The sequence below is a fragment of the Polypterus senegalus genome, chromosome 14 (genome assembly GCF_016835505.1).
Source record: "Polypterus senegalus isolate Bchr_013 chromosome 14, ASM1683550v1, whole genome shotgun sequence".
NCBI classification, from domain to species: domain Eukaryota; kingdom Metazoa; phylum Chordata; class Cladistia; order Polypteriformes; family Polypteridae; genus Polypterus; species Polypterus senegalus.
The window spans coordinates 35,103,659-35,122,284 of record NC_053167.1 but is presented as its reverse complement, the minus strand read 5'-3'; the positions used below and the strand labels follow the sequence as shown (position 1 = coordinate 35,122,284).

Below are 18,626 nucleotides of genomic sequence, written 5' to 3'. Positions count from 1 at the left end.
TCCTGGTCACTTGACCCAGGGGTTCAATAACTTCTATACCCTCAATTCTATTCTGGTTATTACAAAATACTAAATTGAGACAGGCTTCTCCCAGTGTTCGTGCTTTATGCAGTGCTTAAAATAAACAAACACACAACACATTGATTTCACTTCTGTCCTGGCCCTTCTTCATCCTATTATGAACAAGGTGACGTATCAGGCGCTTCTTCGTGCTTTCGGAGTGCTGCTGCTGGGTGTGCACCTTGCGCTGCTATGTCAGGATGGCCACAATAATTACTTTAACTTGGGTCTCCTGTCAACAAATGGCCATGAGGTTCCATCTGTGATGTCAACTGTGGACCACCGGGGTGCCTACGGCTGCCCTGACAGGCAGGACAAGAGTTGTCATACAGCACACCTTTATTTACAGCTGGGGAGCACTCTTCTCTGCTCCCCACAGCAAAGTACATAAAGCTCAGCACAGTCCTCTTTTCCTTCTTTCTTCTCTCCACCTCCACTCCTCTCCCAGCAAGCTTCATCCACTCTCTCCAGACTCTGGCTCTTGACACGGATTTTTTTATTGTCAACGTGTCATAAACAGAACCCCTTAATAGAGGCTGCAGTCACAAAGAACCACATTGGTTTTTGTAACTGCAATGCACTACATGAACGTCTGGGGGCAGTACCATTTTTTATTTTTTGTCAAGACTGCACACAATCCTACCAACGAAGAAGTCTGAAGAGAAGAAGAATGTAGAGGAAAATAAACGTGGTTGCAATGGCGAGTCGGATAGAGAAGGGTGAAGGAGATGGAAAAAAAATTGTGACCACTTCACTGAAAAAGAAAAAAGTTTAAATGCAGATTATGCAAAGCGGAGCTTTCTTTTCAAAGCAGCACCACCACGATGCATGAGCATCTGAAACGCAAGCATCCTGGAGCTGTGATGCCGCCGTCTCTTGAGAGGTAAGTTTTAGCGAGTAAAGTTAGAGTCGTGTTAACATTGATGTTTGTACTATAATGTGTATATCAAGGTTTCAACAATGATAGTTAACCCTTAAACCGCCACATACTTGGGGGTTAATGCACCCCTGGACGCCAAATACTTTTTAGCTGCACTTAAGTAATGTCACAATTCACAAAGAAAATGTGAAATTTTAATGGAACACTTTTTTCATGCAAAAGCATCACAATTACTGCAACCCTGACCATTTTAGAAAAATGCAAATGACCTGTAAAAACTATTTAAAAAAAAAACACTACTGCAACAACCCAATATATGTTCAAGATGCAACTGACGCCATTGATGAAATTCAGTAAATCACCGAGCTAACTGCATTTGAACTGGCTGCACGCAAACACACAGATGTAAATGCGGATGATAGCAGGCTTGTCTAGTGCAGCAGCTCAATCCCAGAGACAGTGGTGCTGCAGTTCTGCCGGGGCCAACAGTGGTCGTGAGCTGGCTGCTCAACGAATGTACGGCACTGACTGATCAGCTCTGGCATGCTGGCAAATTGCTCTGTAAAGCAAATATAGCAGGTTACGGGGTTCAATGAATGCACGTCGCCAAATATACTCACCCCCTGTGTGCTGGCAAATTGCACAGAGAGAGGACTATAGCCGTTGCAGCATTCAATGAATATAATATACATCGCCGAATATACTCAGCTCCGGCGTGCTGGGAAATTGTACTGAGAAACAACTTTAGCCGGTTGCAGAGTTCAATGAATGTATGTTGCCGAATGTATATCGCCACACATACTCGGCTTCGGCTAAGTACTACCTCTGAGCGTCTCTTCTCAGCAGCTGGGAACATGGTCTCAAAGAAGAGAGCCAGCCTCACACCAGAGCATGTCAAAATGCTCATGTTCCTACACTGTAATCAGGAATATATGAACGGAATCTTTTATAAACTGTACAGGCAGTTCCCGGGTTACGTACAAAATAGGGACTGTAGGTTTTTACTTAAGTTGAATTTGTATGTAAGTCGGAACAGGTACATTATTTTAATAAATGCTATTGTTGACCAAATGTAACCAAGTGCTCTGCCAGTGAATGATGGAGTTTCACCTCTTTCTGACCTTTTTATTATTTCTAATTTATTTTCAATGGTGATGGTTTTTCTCTTCTTTACTATATCGCCAGCACTTGCATCAGATTTGTGTTTCAGAGACTTTCTTGAAGGGTGAAGACAAAAGAATAAGATGAGGTCTTCTGCACAGCACTGTGCACGTTATCACAGCAGGAAGGCACTAGACGTCAACACATCTGATGTATAGGGTGGTCCAGATCTAATTATGCAATTTTCATTACGCTATAACTTATTCAGTTTATTACATAGAAAATCACCCAAAAAATCCCGGACCATCTAGAAGTGTTAGAACTGACGACATGTAGAATCGTCTTCATGCCGAACTGCAATCATCCCTGCATAAATCAAAGTCATCTAGACAATCTTTATCCACATAATTAGATCTGGGCAACCCTGTACTGACAAGAGACAACTTCCTGCTATGTGCGTAAAAGTATAAGCAGGCTTGCTATTGAGAATGAATGGGGGCAGCGAGAGGCGGTTCACCAGCCCACCTCACAGTCACCTCCACTACAGTATGCTGCCTGCAATGTCCGCTGCACCACCGCCCCCTTTCAACACACAGCCATCCGAGGCACACTACAATGCTAGCCCCCGCCGCCCTGTTCACCCTAAATGGCCTCCGTTCAGCCACAACCAGGTCACCACTTGCAGAATTACCAGCTGCCCACCTAGAATGAACAGGCAGCCATGTGTGGTAGGCAGACATTGAAACAGCTTGCCGCTAGGAGCCGCCCGAGGTGACGCTACACTGCGTGAGCAGCGAAATCGCCCCCCTCCTGCCTCCGTTCAGCCACTGCTTGCAGAGTGCCCAGGCAGAAGATGACGGAGCAGCAGTGACCGAGGCGCATGCGTCGTAGCTGAAGCCCCGTTCGTTTGTCGTAGGTCGGATGTCCGGAACCTGGGGACTACCTGTACATTATCTAGTTATTTTATTTGAATTGAAGCTTTATTTAAACTTTTGGACTTTAAAGACACACCAGTGGCTATATTTGTTAAGTTAAATGTACTTTTTTTGTTTAAAGACTACGTGTACTTTAGTTTGTATTGCTTAATGTTATTTCTTTGTTATTGTGATGGTCACACTAATATAAAAACATCTGATTATTTTCAAATTCATATGTTTCACTGGTTGTTATTTTAATTTGATTATTATTAATTTTAATCGTGTTAATGCAGAGACATGAGGGTGACATTCACAGGTGGACAGATGTGAGCAGATGAGGCAAGACATGCACTGGAGCCCAGAACAGGATGTGCAACCACAGGTCGCAGGCATCAAAATAGTCAGGCATGAAACATTCGTGACTAATCGAAAAAAAAATTGAACAATTAGTCGACTATCAAAATAATCATTAGTTGCTGCCCTTGGTAACACTCCACACCAGTTGACACTCTAAAAAAGTAGCTTGCTTGGATGCACAGTGATAAAAAAAAATGTAAGGGAACATATTCATGCTGTCAACTATAAAATATGTTTTACTTAATATTTATAGATTACGGCAACTACTTTCCTACTTGTTAATCAAATTGGCTGCTGCCCTGAGGCTAAAGATAGTTCACTTAGAAGTTGCCTAATTGCCTAATAGATTAGTTGCCTAATCTTGTGATAACTGATTTCTGCTCTTTATTTCACACCTTCGATACCGATTCAGTGAGAGGTTTCAAAGCTTATGATTAAATTTAAACAGCTTCCAGAAGAGATGATTAACTAAACCACTCACGTTGCAAAGTATATAAATTCATCCATCCACCTTCCAAACCTGCTTATCCAGAGCTTTTATCTTCAATATACTGGTCTACATTTTCTTTGTTATTTTAAAATTTACAAACTCAGTAAGAAAACTATTATGAAAAATGTTGTTTGATGTAAGCATCTCATTGAATTTTGTTGCCAATAAAAAAAAAAATACACTGATCTATTTGATATAGTTCCTCTCCAAATAAGAAATTCTATACAATTGCTGAAGTAATAAAAGAATCTTTGTCAAAGATCAGACAACTCTTTCAAATCCTCTTCAGTAAAATGGCCAACAAAGAGATTGCACACCTTTCTAAAAAATGAGCAACAACTGTAGCGTAAACAGTGAAGTCATGCAGTTGTTTTGTTTTTTTTGTTGCGCTACTGTTGAAAAATTAACAGTTTCACTGTGAAAGAAGTTACAATATTTAGCTTTAATTAATTTGAAAACCTCTGTAGTTAATGTTCTTCACTGAACAAACAGACAACCCTGCATATTCTCCTAATATATTGTGTAAACAGCATTAGCAACATAAAATTCTGGTTTGGTGAATTTATGCAAAAAATATTTCACAATAAGATCACGGTCTTCAAATTAGAAAACATCTTAGTTTGTCATTAAAGTATCTACTGCAAAATGGCTTGAAAGCCACCATACTTTAACTCAATGGGTGGAATGAAATAAATTAACATTCTGCAGCCTTACCAAGTTTGACAAATGTATGCGTTTTGAACACCAACTACATATTTTATAAACTGTTCATTTTAGGGTTTTAACATCTTGATTATAAAATGTGCACCCACATGTCAATAATTCATCTCTGTATGCTATAAAGTGTTGATCAAGCTAACATTGAATAAATAAAAGTATGGTGGCAGGTACACTATTGAGTTTTTTTTTTTTTAGCATAAAGAGATATTGCGTACTGTGAACATTATCATTTTGCTCAAGCAAGGCTGATCAAGTCTAACTGCCAATATAATAGCTGCACTGTTGCATACAATCAGTTTATGAATCCCTGCACAACATAGTATGGTAAAAAATTCCTCCAGCTATCTGAATTTAAAATAAAGAATTCAGTATTTTGCATGTGGAACAAAAATCCTCAGCTCCTGCTTTATAAAATAGTTTATGTTTTCAAGAAATACAAATGAGTACAGTAAATATTTGATTCTCAGTTATTCTGGAAATATATTTAGCAACCTGACTATGGATCTCCAGTATTTACAGCACTGCCTAATTTTATACCAAGGAGGATGCTACTTTGAGCAGCTGTTCAAAGCTGATCCTTAGACTAGGACGTTGGATATCTCTAGGCCTACGATTCTTGAGGCTGATCCTCCAATTAGCTGTGAACCACCCAATCTCACTCGAGATTGCACAGGTGGTGAACCAGCTGAGGGGAGGAAAAGCTGCAGGGATCTGTGGTACTAGGGGTGAGGTTCTCCAGGCTGGTGGTAAGGCTGTCCTCCTGGCATTGCAAGCAATCTTTACTTGCATTTGGGAGACTGGCATCATCCCAACTGTCTGGAAAATGGAACTTGTCTTCCCTATCTGGAAAGGGAAGGGTGATCGCCTATATTGCAGCAACTACAGGGGGATAACACTGCTCTCGGTGCCGGGTAAGGTCCTTGCTAGGGTCGTCTTCAATAGGATCCGAGATCACTTACTCACCTACCAGCAACCAGAACAGTCTGGTCTTACACCTAAAAAGTCTACCATCGACCGCATCCTGACACTGAGGGTTTTCATGGAGCGCAAATGCGAATATCGGCAGAGTTTCTTTGCAGCCTTTGTCAATTTTTGTAAAGCGTTCAACTCAGTTGATCGAGCTGCCCTGTGGGACATCCTGAGGGTTCGCGGAATCCCCTCAAGGTTGCTGGATATCATGAGCAGCCTGTACACTGGTACTATGAGTGCTGTGCAGAGTGGAGGCAGAACCTCTGTTTTTCCCAGCTGATTCTGGGTTTCATCAGGGTTGCGTTCTTGCTCCTACTCTGTTCAATGCTTGTATGGAAGTGAGGCATCTGTTGGTGTAGAAAGATTCACGGATCTTGACTTTGCTGATGATGCTATGATCTTCACTGAGTCAATGGAGGCTCTGATCGGGGCGCTCAAAAGACTGAGCGAGGAAGTCCGAGTGTCTGGGCTTGCGAGTGTCCTGGATAAATAAAAAAAAAAACAAAATCCAGTCCTTTAATGACCTCTTGGGCACGGCCATCAGCAGTTTGTCTGTTTGCAGAGAGAGTGTCCTTCTTGTCGAGAAGTTTACTTACCGTGGCAGTGACACTCGTGTCTCTGGTTACTCTTCCTATGAAGTCATAGACAGATTGGGAGAGCGTGGGGTGTCATGAGGTCGCTGGAAAGGGGTGTGTGGTGCTCCTGATGCAGAAGAACAATGGTCCAAGTCTTTAGAGTCCTGGTGCTTCCTGTCTTGTTATATGGTTGCGAGACACGGACTCTATCCAGTGACCGGAGACGAAGACTGGATTCCTTTGGTACTGTGTCTCTCCAGAAAATTCTTGGGTAACATTGGTTTGACTTTGTGGAGAATGAGCGGTTGCTCATGGAGGCCCAAATGAGCCACATTACCTGCATTGTGAGGGAGCATCAGTTATGGCACTATGGCCATGTGGCGTGGTTCCCTGAAGGTGATCCAGCTCATAGGATCCTCACTGTTGGGGAACCGAGTGGCTGGACTGGACTACGTGCCTGGCTGGGGGTTGTCAACTAGGATCCCAAGCTGTTTCTTCGTGTGGTGGGTGCGGCAACACACTGTACCAGTGCATGCTCCCCAACTTGACTTGACTTGAGGATGTTATCCATCAGAATTTTGACATCATTTCCAGTATCTGCCTCCCCTTTTGGTCACTTTAATGCTTTTATTCTCTAGCTTCAGGGATTTTTGCTTAATTAATAATATTTTAATTATTTATCACTTCTGAGGAGTTTTTTTTGCAAAATTACATTTTAGGTAGTCTACTTTACACTCTCCCAAGTTTACCAAAAGCCCATTAACAATTGGCTTTCACCTACTGGTTTGATGTACAAAGGACAGCTTCATGATCATACTCCCAAATGCATGATTTATACACTGCTTTATAAATGATAATTAGATGCTCCTTTCTAGGCGTATTTAGCATATTATTGGCAAGCAGTCCTTGCAACCACCTAAATTGGAAACAGATTTTCTTCTTTAGACTATTACTAGTTTTGTCCTCTTTCAAACAAGCAGTTTGACATTTTATGCTGGTAAATTTTAATTCTAACAAACTCACAATTATTTGTGTGCTTGAGTTCACCAGTAAACATGAACAGAGCAGGAATGAACCTGAACAGTTAGTTGCCACTATTTGTTAATGACCAATAAAAAAATAAAAAATAAAAAAAAAAGCACATTTTAGTAGGAATGTCACAAGAACTGATACATATGTACAAAGTCAGCACCAAAGCTCTGAAAAGTATTTGCCTTTTTACAGTATTAGTTCAACTAGGGTTACACAATAAACTGATACAAAACAAGTACAGAAAACCCCAATTTTTAAAACAGTATGGTACCAGCATTTCAGGAATTTCAGTACTGGAAGTAAACAGTAGTTCTGAAAGAACTTGTTCTCAGTTATTTGTTCTTTTGCTCTCACAGGCACTGTAGACTCCACTGGGGACAAACTCTCCCCTGCCCCTTTCAAGCAGTGTTTCTTAAACTATGGGTCTCCACATGATTGTGCAGTAACATTACAGAAGCTCACTTAAATGTGAATTGTACCAAGTGATATTCCTCCCACTATTTATCATAGTTTAATTGCAGCAGTATGTGAAGTGATGCCTTTGTTTCTAAAGCATTAAAATAAAATATGTTTTCCTCAACTCCTATCTCACAACCTATTAAATAGTCATAATAACAGCAAAGACATGTATAAGAAAGGGATAGAGAGGAGGAACTGTCAGATGAGCTTAAGAGGTGAAGAGACTGTGGTGTGGCATTAAAATATCAAAATGAAATAACATGTGCAAAAAAAGGATGTGACAATTTTCAAGGTGTTATGAAGGGTGGGTGAATTGGGTAAAAGTGTGTGTCTGTATGTAGAGAATGTGTTGTCACATTACTAAGAACTGTAAAAATGACAGAAAATATGAAAAGGTTGAGATAAGCAGCAGACATTCATTAAGATGTCTGTTGGTAGATTTGAACATTTTAAACTGGTCTCGAAAACCTTCAAGATTCATTCCAACTCCATCACCCATAAAGTACAAATGGTGCTTACATTTTTAGGACTAATTTTGCTTTCTTTTTTTTGCTCAATGGAACCTCGGATGTATTAAACTACTTGGGAACTAATTTAGAAAAATGTATTGTTAATAGTGAAGCTTATTTTAAAAACATTACTTACAAAAATATTATTTAAGACAAGGTAAATAAGTGGTTCAAAAATTAATCGAAGAAGCTTTATCCCTTATCCAGCAGCATATGTCAAGTTACTAAGTTAAATGAGCTTTCATACTATCCTTTCAAAATGTAATTATCTTCTTGGTTCCCAGTACAGAATGGATTTTCTTAATTGGGGCCCCAGATTAAAAAGTTTAAGCAAGGAAACAAGCATAGCCTTTAGTTTTTCGGATTTTTTTTTTTTTTTAAGAATTTTTTTGTCTACTTGGAGGATTTGACTCTGATGTTATAGGTCAAAAATAAGTAAAATTAATATTGATCAGGACTGTCTGTATCCACTGCCAGTGGATGCTACCTACCCCTTACATGGAGTTGAAATTAATATGAAGCAGTTTTTCACACTTGGCTTTTGGTGTCAGGTAGTATTGTTCATTGGATAAAAGAGTAGAAAAGCTTTTCATTCACTCAAGTGTCCCTCAACTAAACATTTTCTTATAGCACTGTACATAGTGTGCTATATTTGCACAAGAACATTTAGAAATATATACATCATAGCAATATTTCATATCATTCAATCAATAAATGCAGGAAGGAGGGTGCTAAGGGTTCTGCAGCACTGTCAACTAGGGTACATAGCACTCAAAGGTTGGGAATGTTAATGTATAAAGATGATTTAAGACCACTTAAAGATGCCATATACTATATACTGTATATTATATACCATATAAATTGTACAATATAATCAATTTGAAATATTTGCTATAATCTATATATGTGCTGGACTAAGAAAAATGACTACTAGCCGGAAGCGCATGAGTATACAGTGGGTACGGAAAGTATTCAGACCCCCTTCAATTTTTCACTCTGTTATATTGCAGCCATTTGCTAAAATCATTTAAATTAATTTTTTTCCTCATTAATGTACACACAGCACCCCATATTGACAGACAAAAAATAATAATTTTTGAAATTGTTGCAGATTTTTTAAAAAAGAAAAACTGAAATATCACATGGTCCTAAGTATTCAGACCCTTTGCTCAGTATTAAGTAGAAGCACCCTTTTGAGCTAATACAGCCATGAGTCTTCTTGGGAAAGATGCAACAAGTTTTTCACACCTGGATTTGGGGATCCTCTGCCATTCCTCCTTGCAGATCCTCTCCAGTTCTGTCAGGTTGGATGGTAAACGTTGGCGGACAGCCATTTTTAGGTCTCTCCAGAGATGCTCAATTGGGTTTAAATCAGGGCTCTGGCTAGGCCATTCAAGAACAGTCACAGAGTTGTTGTGAAGCCACTCCTTCGTTATTTTAGCTGTGTGCTTAGGGTCATTGTCTTGTTGGAAGGTAAACCTTTGGCCCAGTCTGAGATCCTTAGCACTCTGGAGAAGGTTTTTGTCCAGAATATCCCTGTACTTGGCTGCATTCATCTTTCCCTCGATTGCAACCAGTCGTCCTGTCCCTGCAGCTAAAAAACACCCCCACAGCATGATGCTGCCACCGCCATGCTTCACTGTGGGGACTGTATTGGAGAAGTGATGAGCAGTGCCTGGTTGTCTCCACACACTGAGGAGAGGCAAGACACATGACAGCCCGCATGGAGTTTGCTAAAAGACACCTGAAGGACTCTGAGATGGTGAGAAATAAGATTCTCTGGTCTGATGAGACCAAGATAGAACTTTTTGGCCTTAATTCTAAGCGGTATGTGTGGAGACAACTAGGCACTGCTCATCACTTGTCCAATACAGTCCCCACAGTGAAGCATGGCGGTGGCAGCATCATGCTGTGGGGGTGTTTCTCAGCAGCAGGGACAGGACGACTGGTTGCAATCGAGGGAAAGATAAATGCGGCCAAGTACAGGGATATCCTGGACAAAAACCTTCTCCAGAGTGCTAAGGACCTCAGACTGGGCTGAAGGTTTACCTTCCAACAAGACAATGACCCTAAGCACACAGCTAAAATAACGAAGGAGTGGCTTCACAACAACTCTGTGACTGTTCTTGAATGGCCCAGCCAGAGCCCTGACTTAAACCCAATTGAGCATCTCTGGAGAGACCTAAAATGGCTGTCCGCCAACGTTTACCATCCAACCTGACAGAACTGGAGAGGATCTGCAAGGAGGAATGGCAGAGGATCCCCAAATCCAGGTGTGAAAACTTGTTGCATCTTTCCAAAGAAGACTCATGGCTGTATTAGCTCAAAAGGGTGCTTCTACTAAATACAGAGCAAAGGGTCTGAATACTTAGGACCATGTGATATTTCAGTTTTTCTTTTTTAATAAATCTGCAACAATTTCAAAAATTCTTTTTTTTGTCTGTCAATATAGAGTGCTGTGTGTACATTAATGAGGAAAAAAATTAATTTAAATGATTTTAGCAAATGGCTGCAATATAACAAAGAGTGAAAAATTGAAGGGGGTCTGAATACTTTCCGTACCCACTGTATATTGTCTGTCTATCCATTATCAAACCAGTTTGATCCAGTCGGGACATTACCCCTCATTTTCATTTACACTATTTCAAAAGAGGTCGAACACATACATCTATAAAGCAGTTTACATATTTATTTAAAAAAATGCTTCATGATTACACGTGGTTTATTACTGGGGAGAAAAACAAAGTCCTATGAAGATAAAAAAAGATTCTACAGGTTTTTAGTTTGGGATTTTTCTGTAGAGCTATAAAATAAACAGACGATTCTTAAGTGTAGCTTCACCTCTTGCTGAATTCTCTGGTGAAGGGGCATACTGACTCAACACTGGCAACTGAATGTGCTTAATACAGTACTCTCCATTATGTTTAGGATGAAGACACATCTTATTTCCATTGATATAACCCCTCTGCTCCACAGTATAAAATTACAAATCAAATTATTCAGATGTGATTAATGTGCACATTGCAGATTTTAAGGGTATTTGCATACATTTATTCTTGTCACCACTCTAATACAAGTTAACCTTTGTCTCGATTGTCCACAAGACCTTTTTCCAGAGTTGTGCAGGTTCTTTCAAGTACTTTTTCACAAACAATCTGGCCATCCCGTGTTTGTAGCCAACTAGTGATTTGCATCTTGCAGTGTGACCTCTATATTTCTGCTCATGAAGTCTTTTACAGATAGTAGTCTCTGACACACGCATATACACATCTGCCTCCTGAAGACTGTTTCTGATCTGTTAGACAGGTGTTTTCTTTACCATAGTGAGGATTCTTCTGTCATCAGCAGTGGAGGTCTTCCTTGGCCTACCAGTCCCTTTGTGAATACTGAGCTCACCAGTGCATTCTTTCTTGTTAATGATATTGCTGGCAGATATTCCCAAAACCTCAGGTAATCCTAAATTTTCACCAATGTCTCTAATGGTTTTATTCTTGTTTCTCAGCCTCAATGACTTTACCCCAGTCCTCAGCAGTCCAATCCCTGTACCTTTTCTCTGATGAATCCCCTTTCCAATTATCTGGGGGATCTGGAAAAAAAGATTGTCCGGAGAAGAAAAGGTGAGCACTACCATCAGTCCTGTGTCATGCCAACAGTAAAGCATCCTGAGACCATTCATGTGTGGGGCTGCTTCTCAGCCAAGGGAGTGAGCTCACAATTTTGCCTAAGAACACAGCCACGAATAAAGAATGATACCAAAACATTCTCCGAGAGCAACTTATCCCAACCATCCAAGAACAGTATGATGACTAACAATGCCTTTTCCAACATGATGGAGCACCATGCCATAAGGCAAAAGTGATAACTAAGTGGCTCGGGGAACAAAACATCGAAATACTGGGTCCACGGCCAGTAAACTCCCCAGACCTTAATCCCTCTGAGAAGTTGTAGTCAATCCACAAGAGGCAGGTGGACAAACAAAAACTCACAAATTCTGACAAACTCCAAGTATTGATTATGCAAGAATGGGCTGCCATCAGTTAGGACAGTGTTTCCCAACCTCGGTCCTAGGGACACACTGTGGCTTCAGGTTTTTGTCCCAACCAGCTTGTTTTTAATTGGACTCCTGGGCTAATTAAGTGATTGATTTCCCAAGTTCTCTGTTTTGGGAACAATACAGAAATTAGAAAACTAAGTTTGGTAAAAAAAAAATATATATATATATATATATATATATATATATATATATATATATATATATATATATATATATATATATATATATATATTAAAATGTACGAAGCAGTTATATAGGAGTAATGTATTTTTTTCTTTTTAACAATATTTTCATCTTGATTTTCACTCTTTTTTTACTTTCACTCTACTTTTTTTAGGTGTTGTAATTGTTTAATTAATCCATTATTTACTAATTAGTGGGTCTGATGCTAAAGTAGTTGCAGCCTTTGATTATTCAGTGTTATTTGCCAGCAGGTCTGTTCTGCTCTTTTTTAGTTGTCATTATTAACATACAACAAAGAGGAAAACTGCACAGAGAAAGGGCAAAATATAATGAAATCAACAAAAGAGAGTTAAGCATTTAAATCTATAGCAAAAGCAGAAATATTTCTAAATGTCTTATAAATGTAAAATTCATGCGGCAGTGCTTTTATGAAAGTAGAATAAAAGAACAATAATACCAGCTAATTAAATTAAATCAGTGTCATCAGGTGTTGTCACTGTTTAGGAATCTGGCTGTAACAAAAACCTGCAGCCACAGTGTGCCCCCAGGACCGAGGTTGGGAAACACTGATTTAGGATTTGACTCAGAAGTTGATCGACAGCATGCCAGGGCAAATTGCAGAGGTATTGAAAAAGAAGGGCCAACACTGCAAATATTGTCTCTTTGTATAAACTTAATGCAACACAGACCTAAAGAAACATAAAGCATTTCTAAGATTGTGCCCATGTGCTGTGACACACTTCTGCCACTCTAATTGGGGCTTGGAGGGGAAAATAGATAGGTGGTACATTCTACAAATATTGCACAATTAGCTACAAGAATACATTGCAAAAATTTAAAATCAAAATAAATAAGCATATTCCACTGAGCAAGAATAGCTGGCTTTCATTAAATTCAAACATGTGCTCCAGTTAATCAGGAAAAACTGATCTGACATACAGTTGGAGACTTCATAACACCATAAATCAGCATACATGGTAGTTTGGCTTTACCAACTTTGTCACAGTTTTTCATGACCAAGGAGCATACAAATCTATCAGTAATTTAATAAAAAAATATATATATTTTTTTTATACAGCTTCATAATTTTGAGAGACACTCTGAATTGTGAATTTCACCTTGGGATTAATAATCTGTCTATCTATCTAAATCTGCCTGAAAGAAGAAGCTGAGATATATAGCAGCATTAAATCATTAGTCACTACAAACATAACATTTCATCCTTTTGTGATCAAGGCTGATGAAAAGTAGCACGTCTTGGTGATTTAGCTTTCACATTCTTTTAATTAATTTACTTTTTCTTTTAATTTATGAACTGCAATCACCCCATTTTAAATTTCACAAATAGGTACAATCACAAGGCTCCACCACATCTATACACATTTCTTAAAAAAAAAAAAAATTGCTGCATTGTATCAATAGTACTAAATGTGTAGTCCACAAGTGTAAGTTAATTCTATTTGATCAAAGTGACCTTTAATACTTTAATCCACTAGACCTTATACAATTATAAAAAGTTAAAAACACGTTTATTTGCATAAAACCCTTACTGACAACTCCATGTGATGTAATGAGCACCATATTGGCAAACTATTTTCTTACTTTCCCATACATTACAGAAGAAATTTAACAGTATAACAGCTTGTAATTATGAGAAGCATTTTATTTTCTTTAATGCTACTTGTACTATGAATAAACATTGTATCTAAATATTGTATAAGTATTTATATATTTTTATGGTCAATGAACAATAAGCCTACAGAATTTCATTTTGCAAGTAACACCTGTAATCTAGAGTTTAATTGTAAAAATACCACAAAGTTAACACTTTAATCTATACTAATAAAAGGCAAAGCCCTCACTGACTGACTGACTGACTCACTGATCACTAATTCTCCAACTTCCCGTGTAGGTAGAAGGTTGAAATTTGGCAGGCTCATTCCTTACAGGTTACTTACAAAAGTTAAGCAGGTTTCATTTCGAAATTCTACGCGTAACGGTCATAATTAAATCCTACGTACATATATATGTCCATAGCCTGAAGCTCGGTCGCCGTGTGAGGCGGTGTTGCGTGCGCCATCACCACACCTCCCACGTTTTTGGCTGCCTGCCCATATAAGTCCATCCATCACTCCGGTCTCTTCATTCCCTTCTTTGCTTCGCCACGGTATTCATGTCTCCCTGCTGATAATTGCAGCCTTTTTATTTAATCCACGGATTCTCCGCTGTTTTATTGTTCGTTTATTACGATTATAGTTATTGTGTTGGTATTTTAGACTTAGTTTACTGTTCAGGTACCCATTTCCTTGCGGCGTTGCATCCCCCATTCCCATGCCTCCCACGTAATTGACTGCCTGCCCATATAAGGCCGTCCTTCGCTCCGGTCTCTTCATTCCCTTCCTTGGTTCGCCACGGTATTCATGTCTTCCTGCTGAAAACTGCAGCCTTTTTATTTAATCCACGGATTATCCGCTATTTTATTGTTCGTTTATTACGATTATAGTTATTGTGTTGGTATTTTAGACTTAGTTTACTGTTCAGGTACCCATTTCCTTTATCGTTCTAACCATACTCCCATTAACATGCCTATCGAGGTGATCACCATCGATCAAAGAAGTGTCACTTACCGAGTGGTTTTCATGCCCGGTGATGCCGCCTGCCTTTTCCATTATCTGTGTTACATATTACACGGCCATATCAGACTCAATCTTGATATCCGGAGGAACATTATGTCTTATGTATTGAATGACTGGGACAGGTTTAAGGTGTGGACTGATGACGGTACAGGAGATAATTATACAACACAGGAGCACTATAAGAGTGAAATGCTTAAGCCCTTCACCTATGGTTCTGCATGCGAGTTGATGGCTGCCGCTGAATTGTTCGGTTGTCGCTTTCAAGTGTACCGAAATGGCCAAATATTTTGCACCTTTGGAGAACCGCCAATGCCTCTTAAACATCTTAGATTCACAGGTGACGATTTGAGTAGTGGACACTTTGATGTTTATGAATGTTTCAACTCTCAAAAGCTGGATGCGAAGTTATCGATGAATCCGGTTGTATGCTTACAATGCTTGACAGATGCAGAATGTCACTTCAACACAAGTCCTGCAAATACTAACATAATTGAAACAAACCATGAAACTCAAACAGATTATGACAGCAGCAATCCAAGCTGTGAGAAAACAGTAAAAAGGAGGCGTGTCAGACGTTATGGTACATTTTCTGATGCAGCTAGACAAAAACAACTTTGTGACGCTGCCACTAAATACTCGCAGAAAAATCCACAAGTTCATAGACATGCTGCCGCTAAATATTCGCAGGCAAACCCACAAGTTAATACCGGGAATACCTGTTAAACATCTTAGATTCGTGAGTAGCGATTGGGGTAGTGAACACTTCGATGAATGAAACCGGTTATCTTTACAACGGTTGACAAACACGGAATGTAACTTGAACACAACATGTCCTCCATATACGAACCTGATTGAAAGAAATAATGATAATCAAATCCTTGATGGCAGCAACACTCATAACAGTGACAAAACAATTACATTGACAATTATGTTACGTTATTTTTGAAATGTTTCCTTTTCTTTTTCATAACTGCTTTAACTCACTACTTCTGCACTGCGAAGCGCGGGTATTTTGCTAATATGAAATATAAGGCTTCTCCACATTTCGTTATGCTGGAGGTTAGTTTAAAAGTTTTTTATTCAATGAGATATGGGAAAAAGAAAAAAAAATTATATAGTAATCAGCTGAACCAGTAACATGAGATCAGTAATTGTTATCAGCCCTAAAAAAAACCTGTTTGTAGCATCCCTATATTTAATCTGCACTGTTAAATTGGGCTTGAAGCTGTTGTGCTTTGAGGCTCCTGTGATCATGCAAGCTGGTGACCCTCAGAAACTTGTCTTCCTATTGGGTTGTGACTTTGAGTCTGCCAGTTCTCTTCCTACAAGAGTTTCTTCCATTTCCCAGTTTCCATTGGATTGTGTAAGACACTATACTCATTGACACTTTGATCTTTTTTTTGCAGTTTCCCTAAATGAAAGGCCCACACGTCTAAAGGTAATAATGCTCTGTCTCATTTCATTTGTTAATTGCTGTTTTCTTGCAATTATCAGTGGAATATTGACCAAGCAGTACTTCAGAGGGTGTAGTAACACAGCCTGTTCCAACTCTGCTTTAAGACAAACAGAGGGGTTTTTAAGTAGTTCAATGCAAAATATTTGTTTTAATGTGCAAGGCTGAATTTACTTTAATTACTGCAGAACATCTGCAGGTAAAGAAGGCCCAATTGAAATATTCTGATACAGTACTGTATTTCCTTTTTTCAGTTTTAGCTAAACTACACTTTAAACTTAAATCTTTTCAACATTTAAGGTCATTCATTATATTTCATCCGATTACAATTCTAGAAAAACGGAAGTGTTCTAAAATTTTTGACCGGTAGTGTACCTCGACAGTCACTTCATCCAAATCATGGCTAACAACTCATTAGGGCTAGGTACCTACTAATGGTAACAGTAGTTATATTTGGCTTTTCAGATTTCCAATTACAGTGTTTTACAGGGATATTTCTTGTTTCATGCCACATTATCAGAATGGTCCATCTGACACTTGTTTATGGAATTAATTAAGCGATTAGCATCACCAAAGACAGGCTCTGCATCAGTCAAAGCAATTTCTTTTTAAACGTCAGTCAGTTTAAGAGCCCTAATTTAAAAAGTTGAAAAGTAAACTTCTTGCATTATGCACTCAAATGAATAACAACTTTACAAGATAATTTTTAAATAAATATTACTTTGTGTTTTAACAATACTATCAGGAAATCTACACGTAAATACACTGTATAGTATATGATTGAAGGAAATGTACTAAATTGAACGCCGTTTGTATTATGAACTTTGCTATTTAGATTTAATTTAACGAGTGACAGTAAATGACGCTTTGAAGTAATCAGGGACAATGTCGAGTAATAAATCTATTCATTCTTTTCACATTCGGCATCGGGTGAGAAGCAAACTCAGATTGAGTGTCATCCATTCAGAGTGCAACGCATTTATATTCAAAGTTTTACGGATGGGCATGGTATGCAAGTGCAAATAAAAATCTAAATAACAGACCATACAAAATCATTACAACGGGAAAGCTAACAAGATAACGCAATTGTTTTCTATCACACAAATTAAAAATATCACAAAGCTGCGTTTTAGGATCCTACCGTTTACAAATACGTAATAGTACGCTAACGTGTTTCTTCACAGGTTGACTAATCCACAAGGAATACAAAACTGTACACGTGTCAGTTATTCAAGAACTTGAATGATGGGGATTAGGAGAGATCGCTCTCCGGCTCTCTGGTCAATGAAAACTGCAGTAGGCACACCGAATCAAAAGAGGCGCCGATACCGCTCCTGGCTAGTTAAAGTGCCCTGCAAAATCATAGCCATTTAAATCCCCAAACAACACCAATAATTTGCCATCTAACAACACATCTCTCACTTATCCACCCAACACTTCTCTCCGGCAAGCGATGGCTTTGTATCCCTTCATTTTTATCATACTCAATAGACACCAAATTCTTCGACGATGTCTAACTTACCCTTTCGTTAAGGTGCAACTCTCTCGTTCTGTTAATCGCAGGACGTCAGAGAGGCAGCTACAGCCGTCCTTAATTTATTCTCTCGGTATGAATATCTTACAACCTGCCGGTTCTATGAAATCGCTTTCCTCAAGCAGCCATCATACTCCCGGTGAGTCTGCCAGTGCCTGACTGCATACGTTGCAGCGCGCATGGACTACTGGGTAATAGCACTGCCGGTTAACCCCTCAGTTACCAAAAGTGGCAACACGGTCCAAATGAAGTAAAAGTAAAAGAGAGATGGGTCTAATTGCAACCCGCAATACCTATGACGTGGGACAAGTTTGGGGCGTTACGTGACTGACCTCAGCATGCAATTGCACTCTGTCGGAAAAAGACGCTTGTGTGTACAGTTCAGGACCGCCCTAACTCTTTCTTATTGGTTCATACGGCCATCAGACCGCCCACATATTGGTGCTCATGTTCAGATTTCAGTAACAACCTTCCTTGAGTCACCACCCTTTCACATCAGGATCGAATGTAGAAAGTGTTGTTGTCAGCCAGATTTTCCGTAACTTTTAGGAGATGAATACTCTTAAAATTTCTCCGACATGTCCTCAAAAGCGTTCTTTAATAATTACAGAATTAAAAATATGTAATTTGGTGCCATTCTCTAAGCGGTTTTGAGAATGTCAAATGGCTTAAGTAGTTATTAAAAAAAAAGAAAGCA

The 18,626-nt window shown here is 39.1% G+C and overlaps 1 protein-coding gene across 1 annotated transcript in view; it reads right to left on the bottom strand.

Annotated features, from left to right (window-relative positions):
* The window catches only part of arfgap1 (ADP-ribosylation factor GTPase activating protein 1), an 87,780-nt gene extending 69,636 nt beyond the window's left edge, over positions 1 to 18,144 (bottom strand). Inside the window, exon 1 of the mRNA XM_039734457.1 lies at positions 17,918 to 18,144. The gene's annotated coding sequence lies outside the window, so the exon portion shown is untranslated. The remainder of the gene's footprint in view (positions 1 to 17,917) is intronic.
* Positions 18,145 to 18,626: the final 482 nt, after the last annotated feature.